Source organism: Mustela nivalis (genome assembly GCF_964662115.1).
Source record: "Mustela nivalis genome assembly, chromosome: 20".
In the NCBI taxonomy this organism is placed as follows: Eukaryota; Metazoa; Chordata; class Mammalia; order Carnivora; family Mustelidae; genus Mustela; species Mustela nivalis.
The window spans coordinates 29,098,878-29,118,665 of record NC_139039.1 but is presented as its reverse complement, the minus strand read 5'-3'; the positions used below and the strand labels follow the sequence as shown (position 1 = coordinate 29,118,665).

The window sequence follows — 19,788 nt, the reverse complement described above, 5'->3', positions numbered from 1 at the left end:
GGGATGCAAATTTTAAGTAGTTAGTGTGCCTGTCATGTAAATCTGAGGTATACCCCCACAATTCAGAAGTTTTCTTAAAACAATGAGAATGGCTGGAATGAGGGGAATAATCATTCGTTTGCTTCCACTGCCCTACTATTATTTTTTTTTTCCAAGTGTGAAACACGCAAAGCAGGAAAGAGACTAATCACCCCAGGGCGACTCTACATTCTTGCCTCATAAATGTGCCTGTAGTTCTTAGCGTCACTGGCGCCCCGGGAGTGGGGTCGTGGTGGTCATGAATTACCGTTATTTCTTAACGAGTAGGTGGACCGCGTTTGGTCATTTAACAATTCGGGGAGTCAGATGGTGGGACTGGGCACACTAATTCAAGTTCGGGGACTCTCCTTGTCAGTTCCCCCAAACTTTGGAGAAACTGTATCATGTAGCCTCAGGCTTTCCTAGGGGGCTTTGCTCTTGTTTTCAAAGTGCTAAGTCTGTTTCTTGTTCTGCACGTAGTAACAAATACAGGTGTGTTTCCTTTCAGCCCGAGTCCCCGTTAGGTGCTGGGCGCTGGAATCCTCTGCTCTGAAGTTGAAAAGTGGAGGATCGCGTGAGAAGGCTGGGGGCTCGCTAGTTCCTCTGCCAGGCTTCCTAGGTCAGGTTTGCCAGCGGCCGGTTAAGGCCTGGGGTACTAATTCAGAGCTACGGGGTGGGGGTGTGCGGTACGCTAGGGCGCCGGGAGAGGAGCCCAGAGGACTGGCCCTTCCCAAGCGCGCACGCCCCAGCCTTCCTGCCTCTGGATGCGAAACAGGTTCCCAAGGGGCGAAGAGCCGGAGAGCGGCTCCGCGAAGGTCGCGGATTGGGCATTCCAAACCTCCCGAGCAGACGGAACTTGAAACTGCCTCGGCTGGCTTTCTTTACGCGGGGCCAGCTGGGGCCGGGGGGTCGGGAACCCGAACGGTGTGAAGGGGAACTTAAGCGAGTACAAAGTAGGCAGCGTCTCGTGGAGAGCTGTAAACTTTTATTTTTCTCCTACAGCAAACCAAGTCGAGGCAGAGGGAGCGTTTGGCTGCTAATCGAGGGGAGAACGGGGTGGGGGGGGGGTCGAGCATGCGGGGAGTGCAGGCTGTGGAGGACTGCGGAACCCCCGCCCGCTTCTCGTGGTCCGGCCAGTGCGCGCTCGTTGGGGAGGTCCCGGCGCTTGAACCGGAGGGTGGACACTTGTTCTCCGCCAGCCCAGAGCTGGGGCTTGCAAGGAATCTTGGTGTTCAGAGCCTCTTTCCGCGTGCGAAGGTCATTTGCGCTTTTCAGTTTCGGACGAGAGGACACTCAGGAAGGGAAGGTGCAGGTCATTTTCAGAGGCTCTTGTAAAGGACGGGCCGCCTACCGAGAGTGGAAATCCTTAATTACACCCGTCTGCCTCGGAATCCATCTTCCCGGCAGTGTCTTGCACTCCTAGCTCTTCGGGTGACTCAGCTGACCTGAAATGCCCACCCCATGAAAGATCAAGAAAAGTAGTTTTCTAAGAAGGTTAGAGGTTTGATTACACAGAGAAGTGTTTCCACTTTGGTCCAAAGCAATTACCCGCCCTCTCCTCCTGTCCCTCCCCGCTCACCCAATCCCCCCTCCCCCCGCCCGCGACCCTGAGAAGAAAGGGGCAGACCCCCCCCCCCCCAGCAAGCACGTACCCCCGCACTTTGTAGGTGCGTGTGAATTTCAAATGGCGCTGCAAGTTCATTAGTGTTTGCAATCAGCGGCGGGCAGACCCCTCATCAGAGCCGAAAGCCGGCAAGAGCCATTCATCAGCGTGAAGTGTTATTCACGGATGACCCCTAAATCACGGCAAGAGTAGTAGATGCACTGATTGGTCACAGCATGGGAGCCTTGGAGCTTTCCAGTCCCCGACGCGGCCGGGAGGAGGGAAGAAGGGAGGGGCGGCGAACGTGGTTCAGTCCGGCAAATCCCATTTGACAGAAAAAGGCAGTAAACCGGGAATCTCTTTTTTTTGAATAAAGAAGAAGAAGAAATAAAGTACCTGTCATCTTGACAAGTGGCGGAGCGGAGGAGTCCAGGATTATAAATGATCACAGCCCGGTCCGGCTCGCCTTGTGATTGGGCTCTCCCGCGATCTGCACTGGGGGAAGCGCATGGTAGGCTCCTCTCCTCTCGCACACACTCGCGCGCAGACACACACACACACACACACGGACACGTGTACGCGCCAGTGTCGCGGGCACACTCGGCCCCGCGCGTTCCCCCGTCACACAATTAAGGTCCTGGATGCTGCTCCCTGGCACGGCGCCCTGCTCGCCTCCTCACCTTCTCCTCCTCCTCTTCCTCCTCCCTCGCCGCCGCCGTCCCCCCGGCGCCCCCCGGCCGGGGACCGAAAACTCCGGCCCGGCCTCTCGGGCCGAGCGGGAGGCTGAGAGGGGCCGGCGGGAAGGGAGAGGGGGAGAGCGCGGGGGAGAAGAAGAAAGTGAACTCATTGGCGCTCCGGCGCGCGCTGCCCTCCCCTCGCCGCGTCCCTCGCCCGCCGCGGCCGGGCGCTGGGCAGGGAAGGAAGTTGTAACACTTGCGGCTCTCGCCCCCTCCCGGCCCCCCTCCCCCGCCCCCCCCCCAGCTCCCACGCTCCGCGCCCGCGGCGGGGCCCCCTCCCCCGCGCCCGGCTCCTTTGAATTCGGCCAAGCGCCGGGGGTGCGCGCTGCTCGGGTGGACGCGGCGGCTGCGGCCGGGGAGCGAGGCGGCGGCGCGGGCGAGCCGAGCGCGGTAAGTGCGGCGCCGCCGCCGGCGCGCCCTCCTTCCGTTCTGGGGTCCTAGTGCCCGGGCCGCGCGGCGCCGGGAGCGGGAGGGCGAGCGGGCGGGCGGGAGCCGGCGCGGACGGCGGCAGCAGGTTGGCCGGCCCGGGGGGTGCGGGGTGGGGGGGTGGCCCGGGAGCCTCGGTCGGGTCGGCGCGCGGTCCCCCCGCTCTGGCCTCCCCGCTGCCGGCCTCGCGGTCCCCGCCCCTCCCTGGCGTCTGACACCTCGGGCTGCCGGCTCAGGTGGGAACTTGGCCCGCGAGGAGCCGGGCGCGGCGCCGCGGTTCCGGGGAGCCCCGGGGCTCGCGGGGTCCCGGAGAAAGGCAACCCCGGGGGCTGGGCGCTCAGTGGGGGCAGGGAGTCCCGCCGGCCCGGCTCGGGTCGGGGGGCGGGGGGGGGGGCTCCCCAGTTGGGTGGCGGGGCGCCGCATCCTCTGAGAAGGTGTCTGAGAAGATCCTCGGGGCTTCCAGCGAGCGGGGGAAGCCCTGAAATGTCACCACTTTCCGGGGGAGGTGAAAGCGGGGCTGCTCCGACGGCCGGGGGGCCGAGGTGGGGGTGAAGGAGGGAGGGAAAGGGGCCGCGGCGGCGTGGGGAGTGGTGGGGCTCGTCTGAAACTTCATCTGGAAACTCCGGATGGGGCTGGAAACAAACAAACACCCTGAACCGGGCGTTTGAAAAATGACGGATTTAGGAATCTGCAACTCAGTCTCAGACCGGGTCGTGTTCTACAACCCATGGGAAGAAGCTTCCAGTGTTTTAGGTTGAGGTCCGGGTCTGAGCTCTGCCGAACACCTTAGGATGCGGTTTGGATTCCATTCTTACCGCCTCACCTCTAAAGGAGTCCTAATGGGAACCTGCTACTAATTCTTACTGAGGAGGAAGGGTAACAGGTAATTCTGCCGTGCAAGACAGCAGATACGTTTGCTTTCTGAAGGCAAGATCGTCTAAAGCTAGAGAAAAGTTTCCAGGTACTTTTGGGTAAGTGCTGTGGAAGTGAAAGGGTGAGAGCAGTCCAAGCACTTTTTTTTTCTTTTTCTTTTTTTTTTTTTAAGGGGCCCCAGACAGCTGGGATTCCTGAGATCAGGACTGTGTCTTCATAATACTCTGATTTCTTATCTTCTGACAATGTATTGGTCAAACATCTGTAGGCTCTGGCAGAATCCACTGGGTGGTCTTTTCACTAGAAATAGAAATATGTTCAGGCATTACCTTTCCTCTCTGTTGTCAAAAACAAAACAAAGCAAAAAGACAGGGCTAGCATCTTTGGAAAGCCTGGAAGGGGACCCTGGAAGCTGGCATAGCAACGGAGCAGAACTTGTGGTTTGATTCTTTTAGTGAATTTGTTTAGAATGCGGTGCATACCCTCTTCCACACCGGGGGGCCTACCTGGAAAAGTATTTGTGGTCTATCTAGTATGTTAGGAACAGAGTTTAGAATTAAGGGACTATAACTGAAAACTCATTATAGATTTTAATATTTCAGTGGAAACAAAGATTTTGCCAATACACCAACGGTCTTGTTTTGTGCACTCCTTAATACATTCTTAATGATCTAAAACTTCTAGCTTTTATTTCTTAATATATGAAATTCTTGTAAGAGCCTTGAAACTTTCGATTTGTGATTCCAAATGCAGAGCAAATACTTAATTCTTGCTCTAAGAGTGAGAGGTTAGTTCAGTAATAAGACTTGCTAATCCCACTTTAAAATGTCATGGCATTCACAAATTATTCCTAAATTCTTCAAAGATAAGGGTTTGTAATGAGTTTAAGTTATTCTATTGTGTATTTCAGGATTGAATGTATCTCTCTTCCTGTTGCATTTTCCTTAGCAACTTGCCTTTTTTCTTCTTTGAATTTTAGTATTCTTCTTACTCAAAGATGTCATTTTTGCTAGTGGTCAATATATTTTATTTTAGACAATTAAAAAAAGATATATATTATGAGAGAAAGTACTTCCTTTAAGCAAAACAGGTATGTTTTTTCATATACTACACAATTTTCATGAAAATGTATTTATGTACTAATAACTATGCCACTGCTTATATATTTGAAAAATACATTAGTATCCTGTGCCAACAACATTAATGTTAACAACTCATTGAATATTGACCCTAATGAGGATTTCTTAATCATGTAAAATAAAGCAGATAAAATTATAGTAGAATTCTGACTAATTTTTTTCCAAATTGAGTCATTTTGCATGGCTGAGTTTATTTTCTAGAAAGAAATGTTTTAGGTAAATTATAGAGGCTTTTCTTACTATGATCTTGTAGGCGTGTCGTGAGTCTTTTGGTTAGAAAAGAGAACCTGCTTTATTAGGGTGAAGACAAAGAAAGATAAAGATGCTTATCATTGAATAGAAGAAAGCACCTAAATAGAGTGAAAAGTTTTAAATTTATTCGCAAAGAAAACCCAGCTAAACAGTAATAATCCAGTTACAAGTTCAAGCTCCTCTTCCTTAGCTTTGCTTCTGAAAGCCAAGAGTTAAAATTATTTCCTTTGTAGAGAGTCAAGCAAATAAGAAACCAGGCAAAAGTGTATGGCTACCGTTGTGAGTGGAATGACCTATCAGAAATACTTGATCAACTTTGAGCTTGATGTACAAAAAACGATGTTTTTCCAATAGCCGTGAAAGCATGTTTGGAAATACTCAAGTTTGTTCTTCCTACAGTGGTAGTGGGAAGTTAGTCCTGAAGATAGTCAGTGTCTAATATAAAAATGCCATAAAGACAACTTTATTTGCTTATTAATATTGATCATTTTAATAAACACATTATCTCCTTTTTAATATGCTCTATTTATCCCTTTAAATTTTTATTTCTGGGCAACTGAGGAATGTCATCAAGGTATTATTCTTATGTGAATCAATGTATTCAACAGTGTTAATCACCAGTGTGTGCCCTTTTCCTGAAGATGTGTAGTAGAAACCTGTTAGGCATGTCCATTGACACATCGTTTATCTACCCAATGTTTCATTTAATAGCCAAATGTCTATTTTGACCTTCAGAACATACTCTCATTACTTCGATTGAGAATATGAGTAAAGAATACAGTAATTTTCTATTAAACTTTTACTCTGATCCATACCCATTATATATTCTTTTGAATTTTCAGTTAAAGCCAGGGTCCATATTTGTTTTATAAAGTGGAATGATAGTCTGGAGAAGAATTTAACACCCATTCAAAATAAAGAAGTGTACTGAGAAGCTAGCATAATAATGTTATGCGATTTAAAAGTTTTAATAACTGAGTCTTAAAAATTATGTCATGTAAGCTTCTTTTAGGACACATTCAAACCCTTATATTTGGATGTTTTAAGAATCCTGATGGACATTTTTAACTAAAAAAAAAATCTTCTAAGTTTCAGAACTGATTAATTGTTGTGTCTTATAAAAACTGATTTATTTCATACTTTTTTATACTAAGCATTACCATTATGAAGCTCTCCTTCTAATTGAGATTAATGTTTCTGAGCAAAGAAGTGGTTTAGAGGGCTGCATTCATTTTGAGTGCTGTTGTAATCAATTTTAGATACAGCATTCCACAGTGGGTCAGTCTGCATCCAAACCTGCCTTATTATGTAGAATTAACTTGTTGGTGATTGATAGTAATACTCCTACATCTTGAGAAGTCATTTGTTTCCAAACAAGTGTGATGGCTTATACTAGTTTTAAAATATTGCTTCTTATAATTAAAACATCCTTTTGGGGACTTAATTTGAACTTTCTCTAAGAATTCTATAAACCATGAGGAAGCAATTCATTAATACATATTCAACCACAATAGCCTTTTTTTCCTCCAAATTCAATATGCCTCAGGTGTATTTTCTTGTTTATCAAAGGGCTTTCTGGTCTCTTAGAGTCATAAATGATAAACATTATACATCGAGGTTATTTTCCTTTTTGTTTCTATCAATATTCTAGTTGAGTTTTTCAAGGAATTCTTAGAATTATAGATCTACATCTCACACATGTGTTATAACTTTATTTTAGAAGGTGGTAGGTATAATCTTGACAAAGAAAGGTAATGCATAGGGAGGTAATTCTTTATCCTCTTTGGAAACCTGGAAAGATGGTGAATATTTTCATCCCTATGGTGATGTTTGCATTTGTACCTTAGTTGTGTCTGGTCTCAACTTTATCATCATTTTGTTCTCTTCCAAAAGACCACATGAAGATTTTCTTGGACTTTGGCCCATATTGCATGGCTTACTGTGATGTATGCTTATAGTCTCAATAAAATAAAATATTAAAAGCACAAAATATAAGATTAATACAGATAAGTCTTCTAATATAGCCACCACTTATAGGATTTTTAAATACAGATGTAACTGCTTTGTAGTGAGTGTGAAGTTCCCATAGTGATGCTTTCAGGGAGAAAAAGACTTGGTAGGAAATATATTTTTATATTTTAATTTTCTTCACTGTAATGTTAGATTATGTACACCAAATCAGTGCTGTTCCAGTTAAGAACATTCATTTAAAACAGTTTGAAATGCCAAAATAATGTACTTAAAAATGCCATTTTCCAAAGCATCATCTTAGCCACCCGTTAGAATATAAACTTTCAAAATGCAGAAATATGCTCAAAGATATATAGGTGTTTCAAACACCTAAACCGTAATAGGATTCGATCACTGGAAGGAATGCAGGTTTGTTTTGTTTTGCTTTGTTTTGTTTTTATGATTTCGATTAAACAACTCAGGTGACTGGGCATTTAGAACGGCTCCATAGAATTCCTATAAAAGATAGTAATCTACTGAAACCTGCTTCTTTCTGTTTCAGATAAGTCACTGAGCAAATTAACGTCAGTATCCTAGAACGTACTCACAAACCAGATGAGTATGTGATTGAAACCATATCAGCAATTACAGCAATTATTATTATAGTAATAATAAAAAGGAGTCTACTCCATGGGTACCCTGGTAGTCTAGAGTTGGCTTTGACTTTTCAAACAAGTTTGTGATAGGTGGCAGTCTTAACTGAATTCCAAGACATCAATAGATGGCTTTAATGTTTCGGGAGCGTCTGTGGAGTAGTGTATCACGTCCTCAAACTATGGCTGTCGTGTTTCCTGTGAGTTAAGGAGTGGATGATCACTAATGGAGAGATGGCAGTTTTAAAAACCATCTTTCCCACATCTGCAATCCTCTCTGGCTCCTTGTAGCACATCCAAAAAAAAAAAAAAAAAAGATTATCCCTTTTAAAAATGAAGTGTTTTGAGAGAAACAAGTGCCTATATTCACACTTGTATTTTTATGGTCAATTATATAAAAGTTATCGTGAGATGCTCTTTGATGACAAAGTGATTTCCAGGATGGTGGAAGACTTCTTACTTCAATTACAGAAGTTGGGGAGCAGTGGGCTGCTGTGATTTGGTTTGCCCTGGGGCGGGGTCATATTATTTAATAATAAGCGGCTCTTTTATAACTGGGTCTACTGGGTCTCTGCCTCAAAACCAATAGGAGATACAGAGAGAGAAAGAGGGGAAGAGGGAGAAGTGAGGAAGAGGAGAGAATACGAATGTGAAAATCCTTTATAAAGAGTGATAGTTCTTTGAGCATTTTCTGTGTGTAGCAGTGCTTTTGACAGGAAAAGCAATCTATGAGGGGCAAATTTGGTCAGTGCAAGTTAATTGGGTAAGTACAGAAGAAAATTAACTTCTGATTTTTTTTTCACTTTTAAGTATTTGCATTTTAGATCCAAGAATATGAGAGCATCATTAGTTTTTTTTTTTTAATTAATCCAAGAAATTCCAAATATTGTATATGGTTCTTCAAATTGAAAGAGAAAAGAAAATGTGTTAACAGTTCTATTTGATAAGTATTTTTTTTTTTTTGCATGTGGGACTGAACGCCAAATTATAATTTTATAATTCTCAGATTTATAAAGAGACTTAAAAACAAACACTCTGATTACTTTAAGTGATCATTTATGAGGTGACTTCCAAGGTCACTTATCTCTGAAGATAAAGCTCATAATCAATATATTTTAGTCATTCTGTCATTTCTTCGATTATTAGTTACACTTGCCAGAGTCTTGTGATAATTCCTCTTCACATTGCCATGATTTAGAAAGAAATAACAGCTTGGTAATGACTATCTGCCTTCAGCCATAGTCTGAACCACATGTGAATAGTAGGATGACATGAATTCGTGGTTCCTGCTCTTTCCAGGAAAAAAAAAGGAAAGACAGGAAGAAAGAAGGAAAAAAGAAAAGCTATTGTTTTGTAAAAATGGATTATTTCATCTCGAGTTCAGTTACACCCAACTAATATTTTACGATTAGGATTGTGGACCCACCATCATTGTGAGGAAGTGAGGTGTCTTTTTGATTACAGGGGCGTTTCCTAAGAGAGGTCCTTCTGTACCCCCAGGAAGCTCCAGCGTCCCTATTGTGGCCAGTATTTGGCTGCCGTGCTAGAGAGCTACCTTAGGAGAGCTAAAATGCTGGGACAGCACGTTGGAAGGTATGTTATGCAGAGAGTGATGAGACAGGACCGGAATTAACTTAATTCACAGTGAGACATGCATGAAGTATATTAACGGGTTTGCGTGAAGCACTTGCAAATATATTAATATTGGGATATGTTTATTTCGGTAATTCTGAAAGTGATCCTACTGAGAAGTGTACTTGTTTATTCTCAGTCTACCAAATGCTCTTTTAAAATGTGACATCTATGCTAATACCTTTATCAGAGAATTTGAAATTTGTCAACATGTAGGTGGAAATAATTGGCAAGGGACTGGTCCTATTTTGCATAGCTCTTTTCAAAAAAAAAAAAAAAGCTGGCACAGGCTTGTCTTTTAAAATAATTATGAAAGCCAGAAGACAGCTGTAAATTTTATTTCTTTCAGAATTTATAATAACTTCCAGCTAAAGAAAGCTGTCAGACCTATAGTTCTTGAAGAGCAAATCTGACTTCTTTTTTCCTCTGAAGAATAACAACAAAAAAGCATCTTAAACAGTGTTATTACCTTTTTTTTAACCAAAAATGAAATATTTAAAATGTAAACTTTTTCACTTAAATTTTGTGTAGTAATAAGGATAACAAATGTCGACAAAAATACTGCAAGTCATAATTAATTTAAATAAATATAGAAAAGTGATTCAGTATAATATCAAAAAGGAATAAGAGCTATCAACAACAACCATATTTTGTCTCTTGATTGTCACAAAAATGAGACATTCTTCCTACAGCAATATTGCTGGATTTTATGATACCATCAATACTAGTTTGGAGAATAACTTGACACAATCAAATTAACTAAAATATTAATCCTCTTCATGCCCTCCTTAAGAAACATTTCTAGAGAGTTAGAAAGCTCTCGAAAAGTATCGTATGTTCCAGCAAAAGATGTTTGTTGCCTTACAAAGCTGTCTATGGATTTGGGTTCAGAAAGGGGTGAAGGTGGAGGAGAACTTCTGCCAGAATGTTATCATTCAAATTAAAAGGAAACAGACGTTTTCTGTCTGTAATATATTTCTAAGTGGATACTTCGATCTTAATTTTCAACCAGTCTTTCTCTAATGAAGCTGCTAGCATATTTAACATTTAAAGTAAGTTTCAATTTAAACAAAAATTAAAGTTCTTTCTCATAGTTCATTTGTGCTGTCAAACCAGGATTAAAATCCTCACTTTCAGAGTAATTTTTATGCTGCCCTGTAACTTCTTGCCAAGGAGAAATAGGATAGCCTATTTTGCATTTCCTGTGATTGGAAAATTACCTGAAACAGAATTCTCCCTTACCCAGTTTCTTTTGCCCTAGAGTATACAATCTCTGAATGAGAACCTGCCATTACAAAAAATTTTATAAACAATATTGGCATGTTAAGTTAATTTGCCAAAAAGATTTCTTTCTTTGTTGTTAATTTTAAATGTTACATGTGTGGCAGATAAGAAAACTTTTTAAATGTTTTCTCTCTTGTGTTTTGATCGTGATATAATTTCTTAATTTATGTTTTAATTTGTATGATATTAGGTGGTATAGTATATATTTAGTGTCATGCTTTTGAAGGAAAATAATGTGGGGTAATAAGGATATAATATAAAAAATAAATGTAAAATTATTCATATAGGATTTGAAGCACAATGCATTCTGGTTAAAAATGAAGTGTCCATGGAAATCTTTATTTTACATATTCAAATTCAAATACTGTTTTGCTGATGATATAAATAATTAGAGCTCAGTAATTCAAATTATGTAGTTACCACTTTTATCTTTTTTATGGTTCCACTAATCAGAACTTCATATTTTTATTTAAATGGATATTGGGCTCTATAGTGCACAATTAAGAAGTCCAAAAATATTGGTAATCAAAACATACACTAACTCCAATATAAATTTTTTTTCCAGTATAAGTTTTTAAAGAGCCCAATAGGAATTAAGATGATTAGGTAAATCTGGTATTCTAGAAATCATAGAAACACTTTAATTAATATCCCATGTTGCATTGTCTAAACACTGGGAGACTATTCATTCATATATATGCTTGCAATATCCACACAGATCACCAAAAAGTCATTTATTACAAAACTGAAAGCTGAATGATGTATTGATATTATTTTCTTTAAGTCACACAGCAGGAATGCATTTGTAAAATGAAAGTTACATTTTAAGATACATCATTTATTGGTATTCTGGTTTAAAGTGATCTCAATAAAATTCATAGTATCTTGCATTTCATGTAAGTATGATGTGAGCAAGTTGAGTCTGCCCTCAGTCAGTATAGCCATGGTGAAAGTCTAATCTCTTTTATTTCAAGTTTTATGTAAAATCTGCACTTTGCCATGACATACTTCATCCACACTGTGCAGGTGTTTCTGAGATTTTGACAAAGGAGAGATCTGAAGGAGCGGACCGAGTGCTTGTTTTAAGAGATGCCATCAGTTAATTCTGCTCACATTATCTGAGGAAAGTAGCTTTTAAAACTGTATTATACTTCAGATAGGGATTTTAACATATCAAGTTGGCGAATTTCATATGAAGCTATCAGCAAAGGGTAATTTTGAATTACTTAAAACAAATCATTAATGTATCACGTATTTCATTTAAATGTGATACAAGGTATATGAATTGGTTGTGTAATTACCATTTGAGCTTCGAAAAGCCTGTAATTCACATTAAAATTTTTAAATGTTGAAAGCAAATTACTAGTAGTTCTCAGTCTTAGAAATTGTTATCAGTGTAAGCCTTCAAGGGACTGCTTCATTTATTTATTTATTTATTTGTTATCTTGCTTTTACCTTTTTTCAAAAAAAAAATGCATCTCCTGTGGTATTATCACTTAATTTTAAGTCTAGAACATAAACATTTGACTTGGGAATAGAGGTCAGTTATTATGTATTTTTTTTCCCCCCAAAGGAAAGTTTCTCAAGCCTTTCTGGGTGAGGTTCTGATTCTTTTAGGATTAAGAAGCATTGGTATAAATGGCTAATTTTGGTAGAAGAGTGTTACATAGTTTTTAAGTCCTCATTATTACTTTTAAAAGAATATCCCATCAGGAGTAGGAAGCTTTGTGGATAAGCTGCCACTCTTTGATGAAGGATTATGCGTTCTCCCCTAAATCTGTGATCCCAGAATGTGTTACACAATGGTTTTATCAAGTAGCACTGGACTAGCTTGGCCATCATTTCATTTCCTTAAATAAGTTAATTGCTTCCTTTCCTAAATCTAATATTTATGTAGAATTTTAGTCTAAATATACATTTTAAGCATTAATAGATCCAACTCCTAAAATCCAGAGAGAGGTTAATCATTTGATGCAAGATAATGAAGCCGGATGACAAGTGAATCAAGTGAATTGATTCTTGTGGGGTACCCCGTCATTTAAGTCGTTCGTGTCCTCAGTCCCATCTGCAGAGTCTGGCCTGACTGAAGTTCCTTATGAGCTTTTCTGTGTTCGTGCTAGTCAAAGCAAATTGTGACAGAAAAAACAGCATACAAAAATGAAGCCATCGCATATTATTATTATTAGTTAATTTTCTCTGAACATGTATGCAAAACGTGAGCCTATCATAGCATGCTTTGGTCATGGCTTAAAAAAAAGAATGAATATGTTGTTATGTGATTATATTCCCATCAGAATGAGTAATTGCTTGCAGAGCATTAAGAGTATGATTTAAAAAAAAAAAAGTGTCATATTCTAGGGAGATTTTTTTAATAAAAAAAAACATTAAAAATGGAATGCTCAATTCATCCTACTAAAGATTCAATTATCAAATATTGGTTAATTAAGACACTTTAACTGCAAGACACAGTGATGCCACATAAAAAAAGCATAATTTATTATACAACTAGTTTTCCTTAATAAACAATTCTTATTTCTGAGCCTACTAACTTTTAAAAGTTAAAAAAAAAATGCAAAGTTTACTATAAAAATTGCAAAGTGTGGAAGTAAGTAAATGGTTTTACAATTTAAGTCATTCTAGTTCTTGTATACTTTCACTGAATCATACTATATAAACTTCAGAAGCTGACTCTGTAATGTTAATGTCCTTGTTCTGAGTTATTAGCCTCTTAAACTTTGATACATGGAAAAATGTATATCCACTGTGAAAGACATATGGATCTAAAAACTTGGTTTTATTTTTAAATACTATGTTGAACAGATTTATGAAAGGCTATTTTAACATATCATCTTTAATGATCACTTTAATAAAATAATTGATTATGTAAACCTTCATAAAAGATTCTAGGGTTTTATAATTCGTATAAATATGAGGTTAAAAAATAAACTGTACTATCTAGAAACTAGGTAGATGTAACAAAGTTTCAAGTACTTTATAAGGAAGGAAAAAATGAAACAAGAGGGATGGGGAGAGAGACAAACCATAAGAGACTCTTAATCTCACAAAACAAACTGAGGGTTCCTGGGGGGTAGGGAGGTTGGGGAGAGGGTGGTTGGGTTATGGACATGGGGGAGGGCATGTGTTATGGTGCGTGCTGTGAAGTGTGTAAACGTGGCGATTCACAGACCTGTACCCCAGGGGCAAATATACATTATATGTTAATAAAAATAATAAGAAAAAAAGAGATTTTTAGAAGAATTTAATTAAGACCTTAAAATGTTTTGTATAATATTTGTCCAAATTTCAAATTTGTTATTTTTAGGAAAACATAGGGTTTAACACACTGCAAAATAATCGGTTGAAAACCATTAGTCATTATGTTGCCTGTTTTTACCTTTTGGAATATATGTGTTTTAATATCACGTGTAAAACTAATACAGATTAAGGATTTTGAAGAGCAGGGGCTTTTTTATTTCTCTTTCATCGGCTCTGTAGCTGAACCCTTACAATCTCTTTCTTCATTATTCTAAGCCACTATCAGATTCTAATCTTTGCTGTGTCCACAGCTGTTAGAGGATTTTTTTTTTTTTTTTGCAAGCGCAATTACAAATACATGTGTTTTGTGCACCTCACTTCCTATAAATGCTTATAGAGGAAGATGAAAGGGCAGCAGGACGGGCTGTGTACAGGTACACGGGTGATTCTGTGTGTTTTCAAATCATTATGTCAGTGGTTATGAGGAAGAATTACAAAAATGAAAACACAGGAACTTTGGCTTCAGAGATGTTCAGCAATAAAAATCACTGAAAATTTCTTGACAACAAGTACCCTTTTATGAAGTACCACCGAATTGAGTGGTTTCCACATTTCTTTGGGTCACATGTCTACAGTGATGGTCATAATTTAAACTCTAAGCAAAATATGATAGTTTTTTTTTTCACTTCTTAAAAACCCATTAGAAGATGACATTGTAGAGAGAAATTTATTAATCTCTTGCATTTATTTGAATGTGCCAACTTGGAGAATGATTGATGTCACATGGGCACTTAACAAATGTACAGTGATATAACCCTGCAGAAATTAGAGTGCTTTCTGGAGAAAATTCAACATATTCACGTGCATTAATATTATTTATAGAACAACACTGGAAACTAGCTATATATAAACCATAAGAAATGTGAAGCGTGTCAACTTTTAAGGACACCCCGTCTTCATTATTTATAGTATCTCTCTCTCGTACTATCAGAATGTTTCCATCTCTGTAGACAGTGGGATTGGCTATCTCTAGGAATAAGTAAAGGTACTTCCTGTGATTAGAAAAGTGTAGAAGATGACTCAGTTCAATACTTACTTTTAGGAAGGTGTCAAAGATGTTGCATAGAAACACAATTATTTTTGTTTTCCTCTCATTTGAGATTCTAGAGAATATCTGTTGCCTGATAAAAATTCTTTGGGGAGCAGGGAGGGGAGGACAAGAAGTGGGATAAATCAGGCTTCATTTGGAATAGATAAGCCTACATGTGGTTCATTATGTTTTTGCTGCTTTTCATGTAAGCATCTTGATCAGGGGAGAGGGTCTTCAGAATGTAAAGCCAAAATAGCCAAAAGCACTTTAGTTTCCAGAAAGCTTTTGAGAATTGTATAGAGGAGGAAATGTACTGCTTACCCGTCAAAGCTTAAAAATTTTCCCCTTTTATATTTAATGTAATAGAAATTAATAGTGAACCACTGCCATTGTTCCTATAAAAATTATGAGCCTATATAGATGTAGTAGAGCTCTGCCCAGATTTGAACATCCATTTTTCTTTTTTATGTGTGCCTTACTTCCACAGGCATTTTCCCTTTTCATTTAAATCAAACCCCAAGTGTTTCGTCAGTGTTCTATGTCCAAGTGACTGTGTCCTGGGGAAGATTAGAAGGAACGAGACACGATCTCAGACCCCTAGGAAGTTTTCACTTCTAGGTGAGGCATGATGTAAGAGATAAGAGATAGTTAATAAGGTTATTAAGACAACTGAGAGAGGTATTGGAAGAATTACTGCTTTGGTCACATCATACGCTAACAGCCCGTGGGTCTTTGAAATGGCAGAGAACTGAAGGGAGCACAGCATCTAAGGTTTTCAGCACACAGCTTGCCTGCAGCCTACAGACATTAGCAGAGCCTTGAAACTCCATGGACGTTGGAAGGGACATGAAGCAGTAACTACTGACAAACAACAGAAGTGCCCTGGGGTTCACAAGTATTTAAAAGGATAGACAGCCGAGTGAATCAGAACATGAGCCTTATACTTCTCCCATGCAGGCATGGCCGTAGACACCCGACAAGAAGGGTCATGAAGAGCCAGTGACCTGGGAAGAGCAAAGAGTGGCCATTTGCCTCCTTCCCCGTGGAGTAACTCGGCAAAATGTTTGTTGTAATCTTATCCACAAAAGTGCTGCAAAGGCAGAGGCCCTACTCTCCCATCCTCAGCATGGCTAGTTTCCAGCACAGTGCCTGGCCCATCAGGTAGTAAGTGACGTGGGAATGAAATGTTCCTTCACTCCATGTCTGTGGCAGGTGTCCTCACTAAAGAAGAGCTCCTTCCTACCAAAGGTCTCTAGACTTAGGTCATCCCCTGGGACCACTCAAATTCTCAGAGTCTATATTCTGTCATTTTAAGATTGCCTCTGATTCATGTTAAGTCTGGGGTACCCACAATAAGTTGTTGGCATTTAATGAAAACACAAGATAGGGCTGAAGACAATAGATCTCTGAAAAAATTAACAGTTGACATGGAGAGGTAAGGGGAAGCCAAATGAGCAACAGCAATTGACCATGGCAAGCCAAATTAGTGAATAGGTGAGGACAGCGCCAGCAAGGTAAGGGGGGGATGAATGAAATTGTTAGTTTCGCATCACGTTTGTGCTTCTACACAGATGCACGTTCTTTCCTAGTTCCTAAAATACGTAGTTCTCTTTGTCTTTCATTCTTCCACTTTTGAGAGAGACATGCACACAGAGAACTGTTTCTATACTATTAGAAAAGCAGCAGAGCCAGTTTGATAATAAATAACATTAGTGTCACCTTAGAGGCAGAGACCTGGGGTGATGGGAACTGGGCACCAAAGGACACAGGCTTCATCCAAAAGGAGACTCCACGTCACACCTCTAGACTGGTTGTTGCCACGTGGGGGTGAAACAGTGTTGCCAGATTGCAAGAATGTTCAAGAAATGCCGGAATATGAATTATGTGAGATCGCTAGATTTTTACATGTTGGCTCATTTAAAAAAAAAAAAAAAAAAAAGGCAACGCACAAAACACAGATAAAACAAAACACGTCGGCAGGCTGGTTTTGGCAGTTGGGCCACCAGTTTGCAACCTGTGATAGAGATGCAGAGACCTGCAGGATGTCTTTGAGAGATCGTGGGTGAGCGGCAGGAAGCGAGCAGAGGATCCCCCATGGAAAAATCTGTGAGGAGTTTGGAGAGCGAGCTTGGGCCCAGATTGTGGATTATCTTAAATGTCATCGTCTTCTACCCATGTTGGAGGAAAAAAAAAAAAAAATGTTTGCAATGCATAGTACACTTTTTCCGGCTTTAAAACAGAAACTCAGGTTGCCAGCAAGTGTTCTAGAAGCATTATTCATGCTAAGTCAGGAAAGGGTTAAGTGACAGTAGCAGTTATAACCCGTCCTGACCTTTCCCTCAGATCCTTCAGATCCTTCAGATCCTGTCTCCCTCCTCTGCCCACCAGGGACTGAGGGTACCAGCCTCTTGATACCTCTCATACACCTGGACTTTCCGGGAACTGCAATATGTAAGCTATAGCTAATCTGTTTTTCTTTCTTTCTTTCTTTTTTAAGATTTTATTTATTTATTTGTCAGACAGATCACAATTGGCAGAGAGGCAGGCAGAGAGAGAGAGAGGAGGAAGCAGGCTCCCCGCTGAGCAGAGAGCCTGATGTGGGGCTCGATCCCAGGACCCTGGGATCATGACCTGAGCTGAAGGTGGAGGCTTTAACCCACTGAGCCATCCAGGCACCCCGCTAATCTATTTTTCTACCAGCATTTGAATATTCCCTGAATCCAGGTACTATGTTCTATAGGAGAGGAAAATCTGAAGTTAAAGAGGACATATTGGATTAGGTCAGACCCATTACATTAATTGGATAAAAAAGAACACTTCAGTTCGCTTGGCACACTGTTTTTCACTGTTTTGTGCTGACTGAGTTGGGCTTTGGAACTAGAGAAGGCTGCTCAAATCCCACTTCTGTCATTGATTTCCTGGGTGACCTTGGGTAAACCCACCCCGTCTCTGAGCCTCAGTTCCCTATCTGAACAACAGGATTGGTAATAACGGCTGGTGGCATTGCTGCCTATGGCCAAGAGCCTGGTACCCAGCCCTGCACGCTGAAGATACCATGGTGGTGTGATCGCTGTCCCTGGAGTGGCTGTTGCTGACTCCTGATAGTGAATGTGGTGCTCACTAGCTCAGGGCTTCATTTGAGTTTTGGAATCAAATTGGGAGACCCAAATCAAGTCCCATGGGGCCCCTTGGTTCCTTTAATCTTCATCCAAAAATTGGGGTGCTGACATACCCGCTTGGGGGGGTGTGAATCTGAAAGAGCTGAAGCATGGAGAGGGATTACCTAGTAACGGGGGTGTCATGGGACATCCTGCGTGTGCGCGGAGGTGTGTGTGTGGAGAGAGGAGCGCATGCTCTCCGGCGGCCGGACCGCTGCTGTTCTAGCTCTCTAAATTAGCCAAGAAGAACCAACAGCAGTCACAGAGCTCCTTCTCTTTACTTGGGCTGTCACCTAGAAGATCTCTCTTAATTAATGGACAGTTTTTAACAGCATTGATTCTCTGGCTTGCCAAGTTACTGATTAGAAGTGGCAAATTCAGGGGGAGGAGGGGTGGAGATACCTGCTCCGGTGGGGGCTGTGGCGAAGCAGGGAAGTCCACGTGCAAAGGCTCAGCCAGAGAGCAGCACGCACAAGGGCACTGATTCGCGTCCCGAATGCTCCTCAGTTTGGTACAGATTCACTTGAAAGAAGGGAGGGCAAAGTCTGTGATATTTTCCAAACATCTGCATGAAAAGGATGAAAAGATTTTTGGCATTTCAAGGAGTATAAGACTCATTTCTAAAAGGTATTCAAAGACACATTCCTTAACGATGTCAGATAACTAGGCTATTTTGTAGGGGGGAAAAACCATTTTGACAGGGTCAGCATTTTAAGCATATTCTGGTTCATATTTTTAAAATGCAAGTAGTCATTTTTTCCCACATGACTGTTAGAATTACATTTGTATACACAAATATACATAGAAGAATAATAAATAGTATGAATTATATAAATAATAGGCAAATATAACAAACATGAGCTACATGAATATATAAATGGTATATATATATGCATTATATATTTATAAATTATTTTATATATTATATATGAATTGTAATACTTAGAGATGCTAGGAAAGTTTTCATGGAAATTTTGTGCTCAAATTTAAAACCTACTGATATATTAAGTAGAAATAATTACAAAACAAAGCAGAGCATAATGAAAATGTTTCCATTTAGCTAACAGAATTACTTAGCATTTGGATATATTTTGTTTGTTTCTTTCAAATAGATGGGATACAAAACATAGCCACTAGCATATTAGTTAGCCCAGTGGATTTCTCAATGTTTTGCTGAAAAGCAAATTTTAAACATTTGTCTGAAATGTTCCTTGGCTGCAACGGAAGGTGGCTGCTGTGTTCTTTTCTGAGCTCTGATGTCTTTATTACATTATCATTTATTAAGCATCTGTTATGAGTCTAACATTGGTTCAGGCTTTGTGAGGAAGGGATGCAAAAATGAAGAGGATGTAGATTTCAGAAGCCCCGAAGAAACAGGCATGAATTAGATGGGGGTCCTGAGGACAGGGAGCTGGAGTGGAATCTGAAGGCGTCGCGCGAGCTGTCCACCCACAGGAACTCAAGGAAGGGAGAGGAGGTCGGGTGGGAGCCTTTCTCCAGCACCTCAACTTCCTCACTCCCAGGACAATATTCTCGGTGGCTCTTCTCTCGGGCTTGAGGACTAATGCTGCCCCTTCTGGGTCCGAGCCATCTTTGAGCACACAAGCTAGAAGTCTAAGAGCCATCTTCAGGATGGTTCCGTTGCTCCCTACTCACGTCTGACCCGTCATCAAATCCTGCTGATTCTCATGCTGCGGAGTTTCAGAGCCGCTGCTCCT

General features: G+C 40.9%; 1 protein-coding gene across 3 annotated transcripts in view; it reads left to right on the top strand.

Annotated features, from left to right (window-relative positions):
- Positions 1 to 19,788, top strand: part of TENM3 (teneurin transmembrane protein 3) — a 2,451,411-nt gene that overhangs the window by 1,860,474 nt on the left and 571,149 nt on the right. Inside the window, exon 1 of one of the 3 annotated variants that reach the window (XM_082715812.1) lies at positions 2,613 to 2,748. The exons of 1 other annotated variant lie outside the window; for it this stretch is intronic. The gene's annotated coding sequence lies outside the window, so the exon portion shown is untranslated. Of the gene's footprint in view, positions 1 to 2,612; positions 2,749 to 9,173; positions 9,245 to 19,788 lie in introns of those variants that run through there. One more of the 3 variants, XM_082715813.1, reaches the window with a different exon arrangement.